This window comes from Odocoileus virginianus, unplaced genomic scaffold (assembly GCF_023699985.2).
Source record: "Odocoileus virginianus isolate 20LAN1187 ecotype Illinois unplaced genomic scaffold, Ovbor_1.2 Unplaced_Scaffold_21, whole genome shotgun sequence".
Lineage (NCBI taxonomy): Eukaryota > Metazoa > Chordata > Mammalia > Artiodactyla > Cervidae > Odocoileus > Odocoileus virginianus.
Genome location: NW_027224283.1, coordinates 206,358 through 216,445, shown reverse-complemented (window position 1 = coordinate 216,445; position 10,088 = coordinate 206,358). Strand labels below are relative to the sequence as shown.

General features: G+C 39.5%; 1 pseudogene; it reads right to left on the bottom strand.

Annotated features, from left to right (window-relative positions):
- Positions 1 to 242: 242 nt before the first annotated feature.
- LOC110123906 (olfactory receptor 6C2-like) lies at positions 243 to 9,081 on the bottom strand (annotated as a pseudogene).
- Positions 9,082 to 10,088: the final 1,007 nt, after the last annotated feature.

Here is a 10,088-nt window from a genome sequence, read left to right as displayed (position 1 = left end):
CTGGTCTCTGGGACATGCATTAATTGAAGAAACCATACTGAATAAAATAAACTTGAAAGAAAGAAGAAAAAGCTTTATTTTGGCTTTTGTATTATAAGAAAAAAATCTTCCTGGGATTGGATTACCTTGATGAATCTACAGAATATAAAGAAACCACTTATTTCGTAAATTCACAATTGTTACTTCTGGGTTATTAATATTTAAATTTAATTTACCTTGGTCTCAAAAACACTAATAGTCTCTTACTTCTTTGTGAGAAATACAACTCGTTTTACTGTGTCTTTAAAGGCCTCTTCACGTGTTTGTTCCTAAGTGTGTAGATGAATGGATTGAGCAAAGGGGCGACGGGACTTGTGAGCACAGACACTGCTTTGTCAATGGCCACTCCTTCCTTTGCTGAAGGCTTGATGTAGATGAAGATGAAGCTGCCATAGGTGATGGAAATCACAATCATGTGGGAAGAACAGGTGGAAAAAGCCTTTTTCCTTTGTTGGGCAGAAGAGAATCTTAGAATGGTCTTGACAATGTATGTACAGGAGAGGACCACACACAGTAAGGTAAAAATGAGTGTCAGCACAGCAAAAGCCAAAGCAATTCTCTCTATTAACACTGTGTCTGAGCAAGTTATCTGTAAAATAGGAGATGTATCACATCCAAAATGATCAATCACATTTGAGTCACAGAATTCCAGCTGGAGGCCCATGCCAAGAGCGGGGAGGATGATCAACAGGCCAGCCAACCAGCAGCAGAGAACGAGGGCAGTGCAGACTCTGTTTTTCATGATAGTGGTGTAGTGCAGGGGTTTATAGATGGCCATGTAGCAGTTATAAGACATGGCTGCAGGGGGAAACAATTCAGTTGCTGCGAAGAGGACAATAAAAAATGATTGGGTGGCACAAGCACTGTAGGTAAGAGTATTATCTCCAGTTGCCATAGAATACAGGAATCTGGGAATACAGACCATTGTGAATGAGACTTCTAAGAAAGAGAAATTTCATAGGAAATAATACATGGGCGTTTTAAGATGGAAATCCAAAAGTGTGAGGGTGATAATGATGAGGTTCCCAGCCACACTCAACATGTACGTGAGAAACAAAAATACAAAAAGCAGAACTTCTAGTATTGGGTCATTTGTCAGTCCCAGTGCCGGGGTGCAGCCTCGGCAGTATCCAGCGGTACCCTCAGGATGAACGGCGTCGGCGAGAGAGAGAGAGAGAGAGAGAGACTGGGGATGTGCAGCAGAGCCTGGCCAATCTTTTTTGTTTCCTTTTTTAACTGTAGCATTTATATTCTAAATTAGTACATTTTTAAGGGGACGATAGTTTAATATTACATTGGCTCATCCTTCACGAAACCAGGGTGTTTTCTGCATACTTCTTTGTGAGAGTCTTGTACATTATCTTCTGGCCTTGGGGCCTATTGACATTTTATGACCTAGGTGAATGCAAAGCTGTTTTCCATAATCTATTCTTTAATGAACACAAAGGTCAGTCCTTTTGCAGAAGTTATCAGTTAAATTTATCTAAAAGGTTTACCACACAAAGACTCTGCAGCTCCAGTGAGGCAGCCCCTATTTAGCATTCCTGGTTAAAATTAACAATTCTAAACTGTTATTTTTCTAAATCTTTAACTATAACCGCTTTTAGAATAATATCTTTATGTTCTCTAATACGGCTTCCTCACCTCCCAAAGGTCTCTGTGCCTATTAGGGCCTTTTATGTGATCAGGTTCTTTATGCTGTTTATGATTAAGGTGTTGTGAACAGTTATGTGCATTAGTACGCATTTGCCAAGCAGGGTAGAAATGCCAGCAAAGGGGTCCAAATTGAAACACTCCTTTCATCCTGGATAATCTTGTAGGATACCACTGTCCAGGGGACATGTTGATTAAAGTTCTAAGTTGATTCTGTTTGGAAAGAGATCGGGGAAGGCCTTCTACCTGTGTCACAGAAATTAGGGAGTAGTCTAATACAGCAAGCATCAGAAAGACAGAGATCATCTTTAAGGTGAGCGCCGGGGCAGCTTTTCGAAATCCCTGAAGTCCTGATCTGCCTTGCTTGTCAGGTCTTCTCCTCATGACCTTGTCATGGGTGGGATCTCGTGTGCTGGCTCCTGGCACCTCCCCCTTTTTTATTTTTTAAGACAGCCAGATGGATCTCAGTCTCGAGCTTCTGAGTATTCTGCCGGAGAGTTCTGACAATACAAGGAAGGATTATAATGAGAAGTAGGACTAGGGCTGCCACAGTAGCATAACTGAGGATAGTTGATAGGATATTTTTTCCAGTAATAAAGTTAGAAAAGGTATGAAAAAAATCATTAGCAGCCCCTGCAGCAGTAAAGTCCAGACGGGAATATTCTAAGGTGTTTATCTGACCGTGAAGCTTTCCAAGATCTAAACTAATGCTGGAGCTATTCCATACACCTGAAATGCGATTTTTAATCTTTTCCCAATTATAGTCTGTATCATTTACTTTTAGGGGTGTTACACAATCCACTGATAGTCGGCGTGACAGGATAATGCTAACTTTACTTTTAAGGCCTGTAATTCAGTTCCAATATGCATGACCGCTTCTTCTAGGGCGTCTACTTCTAATTCTAATTTCCTATCTATAATCTCTTGCATAGCTAGAGCTAAAGAAACATATTTTGACATATCATTGATATATTGAGCAGTATGTACCTGTTGAGTCAATGATATCGCTGCCACAGTGACAGAGGTAATTGCGGTTATTAAAACTGAAATCCCTAAGATAAGTAGTCCTACAAACCGTCGGGATCGCATTAAATCTTGCAGTTGTTGCAGAACGGCTAGACCGTAATTGTCATACCAATAGGTACTCACTGCGACGGGCACCATAAGGTAAGGTGGGCGTCGCAGCACCACAAAGGAACAAATATTATATTGAGAGGTTAGGCAGGACGAGAGCATGCACTGTTCACAGTAGACTGACTATATTTGGTCCACCTGAATAGTTCATCTGTATATGAAGCTTTTTAGAGTTATTAGTGAACAACAACAACAACAACAACAAAAAAAAAATGTAAGGGGAGGGTAAAGAAGCCAGTACAGAATAGGTGGAATCGTTCTCCGGCCGAGACAGAGTAACAAGGGAGGTGGCAGCAAGGGCTCTCCGAATTTCTGGTCGTCAAAAGGTTTTGCCCTTAGTTGTATAGGACAACATGGGGGGAACAAATTGATTATGATGCCATCTGCTAGCTGCCAATGGCCAAGGGACAGAATCATCTTTCCAAATGCTAAACCTATTGACATAGTCAGGAACAGATCCTGGATCCTGACTTGGGTTTGGATTGTTCCAGTCTTGTACCGAATAATTTCCGCCTTTACTGGATATCCAAGGCGGTTGTCTATAGTTTTCCATATGACGTCTGAAGGAGCAACATCAATACAATTTGGATATTTTGGTGGAGCGTTGAGGAACAAGGATTTATAGGGGTCAAGGGCCCTGGGCATATGGGCCTGTAATATCCAAACCAGCTGATCTCCTATTTTATCTGAAAATTTTGATGTTGGAGAATCTGTCAAAATTGCTTTCTGGGAGAGGGAGTGATAAGATTTCTTGGGAAGTTAAGGCAAAGGGGAAGATCATCTGTTAATCCCCTAAAAGTACAGTTAATATTAATGGGATAGTGATCTTTATTATCAGAAGTATAGGATCCTCCCAAGAGATGAGGCTGGTTTGTGTTGACCCGTATAGGGTCATTGTTCCAAGTAACTACTTGGAAAGTCGGGGGATCAGGGAAATATGCCCAATATTTTTTTTGATGCCCAATATTTTTCTGATGTAGAAGAGGTAGCATTTACCTGGCAAGAAAGTGAAGCAAGCATAGCTATAAAAGCCCTTTCAGGAGAGGCTGAAGATCCCTGCAGAGAAGCTATTCCCTGCGCTTGACGGCACAGCGACTTAATTTGCCCCCTTGTGGGTATGGAGGCTTGTTGAGTTGCCCGCACAGGATATCTTGGTTGCAGGTCATGAGACATCTGATCTTCATCCAAAGATAGATTACTGAGATAAGCTTTAGAAACAGAGGTTTTTTTTTTAATAGTTTAATTAAATCTGTTAGTGTTCTGCCCGATGTCCGAATCCCTGAGTGGGAAGAGAGAACTTCCAAGACAATGCAATTTACAAAAAGGGAAGTTTTATTACTGGCTCGAGTCAGGGCTTTCTGCTGCGACCAACACAGTGGCGCAAGGTCAGAAAAGCCCTGAACAAAGGCTGTTATCCAAATTTATAAGGTATGCATAAGAGGTTAGTAGCTGGCTTAAGCGGATTGGTTACATGTTTGCAAAGCAATTTTATTGGTACAAACTTTCGCGGGCCTTTCAGCTCTTCCTTTGTTTCTTACTGAGAGCATATTGGCTGGCTTCAGGTTACCTGATGGGGGTAGGGAATCTTATCATTTCGGGGGAAGCAAAAACTTAGGTCCAGGCCGCCTGTCATGGTATTAACCCTGGCAGCCTCACATAAGCAATATAACATAACAAGGAACTATCTCAGAAGTGAGTCTTAGTAAACACTAAACCTTAATTAACAAAACTAGAAACTTAGTTTAGCAATTAACAAAACTTAATATTCAGTGATTTTTTTTTTTTTTTATTATGGATACATTAACCCTGTAGCCAGGGAAGGCTTTAACCCATCAAATAAAAATGAGATTTGTCAGGGAGCTGGGAAAAGCCAAGTGGCCATCTTGGATTTTCCATAGCCCTGACTCTTTGATTTTCAGTTATTGTTCACCCATTTTTAAGTTTTCGATTTAGGAGTAGACTGTTGCCATGTTTTAAGGACATTAGGATAGCACAAGTCTAACAGTGAGGGGTTATTTTTGGTAGAAGCAGAATGAGCTTTTACATGTACCATAATCTTAAATAACACTTATTTACTTTACTAAAGTATCAAAAGATTTTAAAAACAAATATAAATCACTTAAAGGCAAAGAAATTCATAATCTGTTATTGAAAGATTCATTCTAAGAAAACTTTGTTCTCTTAACATAGAGAGTAGACTAAATTTCAGTCTGTTACCAATTTACCAGATAGCAGACAACAAAATTTTTCAGTTAAATCTTAGAAAAGTCTTTTTTATAAATCTTGAAGAACTAGCAGTATTTTTTTAAAGGCATGAGTGAAACCATACAAGGCATGTTTAAAATCTAATTAAATTGTAATTGACAAAGTAGCCTGGTCATTGCTGTGACTTGTAACACTTTAACATGATAACTAAAATTATAACTGACATTTTACCAGGACATATCAGATTTTCATGAATTTTACATAATTTCTAGGATATCTATATAAGTAACATCAACTGCACAATATAACCTGAAAAGATTTATCACTCCTCCAACAATAATTCCCATGCAATTTAACATGTCAAATGAACTCAGGTAGTTTAATAGCTCTTTGGGATGTCTCAGGGGCCCTCTGAAGCATCCCAAAGTCAGCTAGAAGTCAAGCTATTTAGGCAGTTTTGTCAATAAATATCAAAAGGGTTTATAGTACTCTGTCAGGTAGAATCATATAGATCACTGTGAAATAATATATTTACTTAGCCAAAGTGAAAAAGAAGATTTTAAAGATAAACATAGAACAGATCACTTCAGAGGTAAAGAAACTTAAATCCATTATCAAAGGCAGTTTAACATCTCAAGAAAACTTGTATTTATGCACAAAACTCTTTCCTTGGAGTGCACTTTCCATCAAACCTTCTTAACACTTTCTGTACCCATTACTTTGTTCTCTCATCCTGAAACAGCCACCTGTAAGTCAGACTTACTTACTTTTTTTTTTTTTTTAATATAAAATAAAACTTCAATCCTCATACCTTCTTTACTGAACACACACATCTTACTTTCCTTAAGCAACCAAGAATTGACCTTTATATTATCAATCTACAGATTGGTGAACATAAATACAAGTGATAATTAAAAAAAATAAAAATAGCCAACATCTCAGGATAGCATCAAATATTATTCATTTGTAGTCTCAAATCTCTTTAGTTTTTCTATAAAAGGAAATCAGTGTTTAGTAGTAAATGTTTTAAAATCTTATTTTATTTGGAAATGACCTAATTATTCAATAGACTTCCAATACTTAGTTTAGCACAACCCTTAGAAATTTAAGTTATGCCAATCTGGAGAGACTATTGTAGACAGATATTCCTAAAGAATAATTATTCTTAATAGAGTTTATATACAAACTCATATCTCATTTACATTTTTTAGAAGTTTCTTCACTCGAGGTAATTTCCTTGTTGACAAACTTGTAACAGATATAATATTTAACTTATATTAAACCTAGGTACAATGAAAATATTCTACTTGATGTTAATTACTCTAAGACATGTCTATATTAGATAGATCAACAAACAAACATTAATATCAGGTATTTAATACTGAATATTTCCCAGTTCACCTGAACCTGGAATTTATTGTTTAATTTAGAATTATTTGATTTGTAAGCGCTTACCTTTTTTTAAGCCAATTAAATAGAGCTCATTTACAAATTAACCTAAAAAATATTACCCAGAGACAAAGACATACCAAGACATATTTAGACAGACACAGTGCAAGATCTAGCTTCATTTTTAAGTTTGGTCATGAATTAGATATTACAATATAAAGTTTTTTATATTTTTAAAGGCTTTTTCCCTTTTTCCCTCAGTCTCAGGAGTTAGAGATGGTCTAGATAAGTGTTCCTGAGAGCCCTGGTCTCAAGGCACAGGGAAAGAAAATCAAGTTCTAACAAAAAGCAAAATGGCCATCAAAAATCACAACACACATACACAAAAATCACAACACAGAACAGAGTTAAAACACACACATATAAACCTGGCAGTCCTCATCAGACACTCCCTTAAATACAAGAATACAGTCTCTCAGAAAACCTTCTATAGAGACACAGAACTTCAGATGTCTTCAAAGATTTCAAAAGGAGGAAAGGAAGCCAGGTTGAAAGAAGGAGGAGGAGGAGGCGGGAAAGGGGGGCAAAAGGGGTGGCCTTACAGACGTCTCCTGCCACCTGCAGACACCCAGGCGTTACGGGACTTTTCCCTGGGCTTCCAGAGAAGGGAGGACTGGAACTCGGCCCTACCAGAATTCGAGTTCTCTGCCAAGAGGAGGTGATCAGTCTCCAATCCTCAGCTCAAGCTGAGGCCCTTCGACCAGATTCCTGCGTCCAGGACCGGGGGACTAGAAAAACGGGAAGGATAGGAAGGGCTAAGGAGAGGAAAGAGAGAGGGAAGGGGAGAGAGGTCAATAAAGTCTCTTGTTCCTTACCGGTCGGGGCACTCTGGCCAGTTGTCCGCGTCAGGAGGAGACCAGGGACAAAAGGGTCCCAGTTGCGGCCGCTGGGTCTGGTCCATTGGCAGGCAAGCTGGCCCCTGAGTACCCCGAGTGGTCAGGATGTCAGTCTCAGCGAAGAAGAGTCCCCACCAGTTGCAGGAAGGGGGACCCCTTCCAGGGCCCGTAACTGAGCTCTTATAAATGAATTGTCCGAGGAGACACATGTGCTGACAAAGCAAGAGATCTCATTGGAAAGGGCACCCGGGTGGAGGGCAGGAGGGTAAGGGAACCCAGGAGAACTGCTCTCTTCTGGAAAACAAGGACATTGCTCTTGGACAAAGGTAGAAAAGGACTGAACACTGGTCTTTTTAACTTTAATTCCTCTGCGGTTAAGGAGTTGCATTATGATTCCAATAAAAAGCTGTCTTTCTTTTGACTCACTGTTACCCATTTTTGTTACTAATTAGAAGAAGAAAAAAAGAGAAAAAAAGGAAGAGGCTTAATTTAGAGAAGAAGGAAAGAACCTGAAACGTACCCACCTTTCTTACCCTACCTTTCTTATGTAGGGGGGCCTGTAGCGCCCTAGTGGGGTTCTAAAACCTGAAGCCTACCCACTTTCCTTACCCTACCTATCTTATGCAGGGGGGCCCGCGGCGCCCTAGTGGGGTCCTAGCCGTCCCGAAGACTGAACAATGGGGGGGGGGTTACCTTCAGGTTCCCTGTTCATGGCGCCACTTGCCGGGGTCCAGCCTCGGCAGGATCCAGGGGATACCCTCAGGATGAACGGCGTCGGCGAGAGAGAGAGAGAGAGAGAGGGAGAAAGACCAGATTGGGGGTGTGCAGCAGAATCTGGTCAATCTTTATTTTTTTACCGTAGATTTTATATTCTAAGTTAGTACATTTTTAAGGGGAAGATAGTTTAATATTACATTGGCTCATCATTCACGAAACCAGGGTGTTTTCTGCGTATTTCTTTGTGAGAGTCTTGTATATTATCTTCTGGCCTTGGGGCCTATTGACATTTTATGACCGAGGTGAATGCAAAGCTGTTTTCCATAGTCTATTCTTTAATGAACACAAAGGTCTGTCCTTTTGCAGAAGTTATCAGTTAAATTTATCTAAAAGGTTTACCACACAAAGACTCTGTAGCTCCAGTGAGGCAGCCCCTGTTTAGCATTCCTGGTTAAAATTAACAATTCTAAACTGTTATTTTTCTAAATCTTTAACTATAACCGCTTTTAGAATAATATCTTTATGTTCTCTAATACAGCTTCCTCACCTCCCAAAGGTCTCTGTGCCTATTAGGGCCTTTTGTGTGATCAGGTTCTTTATGCTGTTTATGATTAAGGTGTTGTGAGCAGTTATGTGCATTAGTACGCATTTTGTAAGCAGGCTAGAATGCCAGCAAAGGGGTCTAAATTGAAACACTCCTTTCATCCTGGATAATCTTATAGGATACCACTGTCCAGTGGACATATTGATTAAAGTTCTAAGTTGATTCTGTTTGGAAAGAGATCGGGGAAGACCTACCAGTGTCACAGAAATTAGGGAGTAGTCTAATATAGCAAGCATCAGAAAGACAGAGATCATATTTAAGGTAAGCATCGGGGCAGCTTTTCAAAATCCCTGAAGTCCTGATTTGCCTGGCTTGTCAGGTCTTCTCCTCATGACCTTGTAATGGGTGGGATCTCGTGTGCTGGCTCCCGGAAGATGAATGTTGCTATTGAATGTTATATGAATGTTATATTAAATGTTATATGAATGCTGTATGATTTCTCATCACTGCCTCCTGCCAAGTCAGGAGTGAATCCACCTGAAGAAACAAATGTCATAAGAACCTAGTATTAGAATCTGAACAAACTATCCCAGCAAGCCAGTCACATGCACTTTTTTTCTTTTACTTAATAATCAGTTTGTTAACAGTGACTTTGACATCCTACTGAGACATTTATAAGAAATACCTATTATGAATTTTACACCTCTAATTCTGCAAATAGAAAGTATATTTAGGACATCCCTTGTGGTCCAGTGGTTAAGACTCTGTGCATGCAAGTGCCCTGGGTTTGATCCTTGGTTAGGGATGCCAGCATCACACATGCCACAGTGAAGAGCCCACATGCTGCCACTAAGACCAGGGCAGCCAGATAAATTAATAAACAAACAAATACACTTAGAAAAAGACAGTATATTTAAAAAGATATCAAGTTAAAAAGCCATAAATATGGCATCTAACTTCTTAACAATATTGCCTTGTGGCCTAGATTTTATTTGCCCTCATGCTGGAGGGAGTGATGTCATTTTTGAAGTTTTTTGGCCCATCGTCTTCTTTCATTGCTTCTCCACCCTATACCAAAATGCTCCATTTTCAAAACCAAGAAAAACCTATTAGTACTTTTTTCGTGTGTGTTTTAAATCGAAACATGTTTATAGGGCAATTTTGTGTTCACAGAAAAATTGAGGGGAAGCTACAGAGATGTCCCATATACCTCTTGCCTCCACATATTCACAGACCCCTTAGCCATTATCAACAACCCCCACCAGAGCTGTATATTTGTTATAACTGATGAGCTTGACACGTCACAATCACTCAGAGTCTGTTAGTTTACTGTACGGTTCATTCTTGGTGTTCAATGTCCATGGGCTTGGACAAATATTTAATTGGTATTTTATGTTGATATCTTATTTGTTATGCCAAATTTTAACAGCAGCATATTCATTTAAAAGTGCTAGTTCTTATTGTATCATTCTTTTGAAAGAACAACTCAGAGAACATAGATCTGAGTTGGT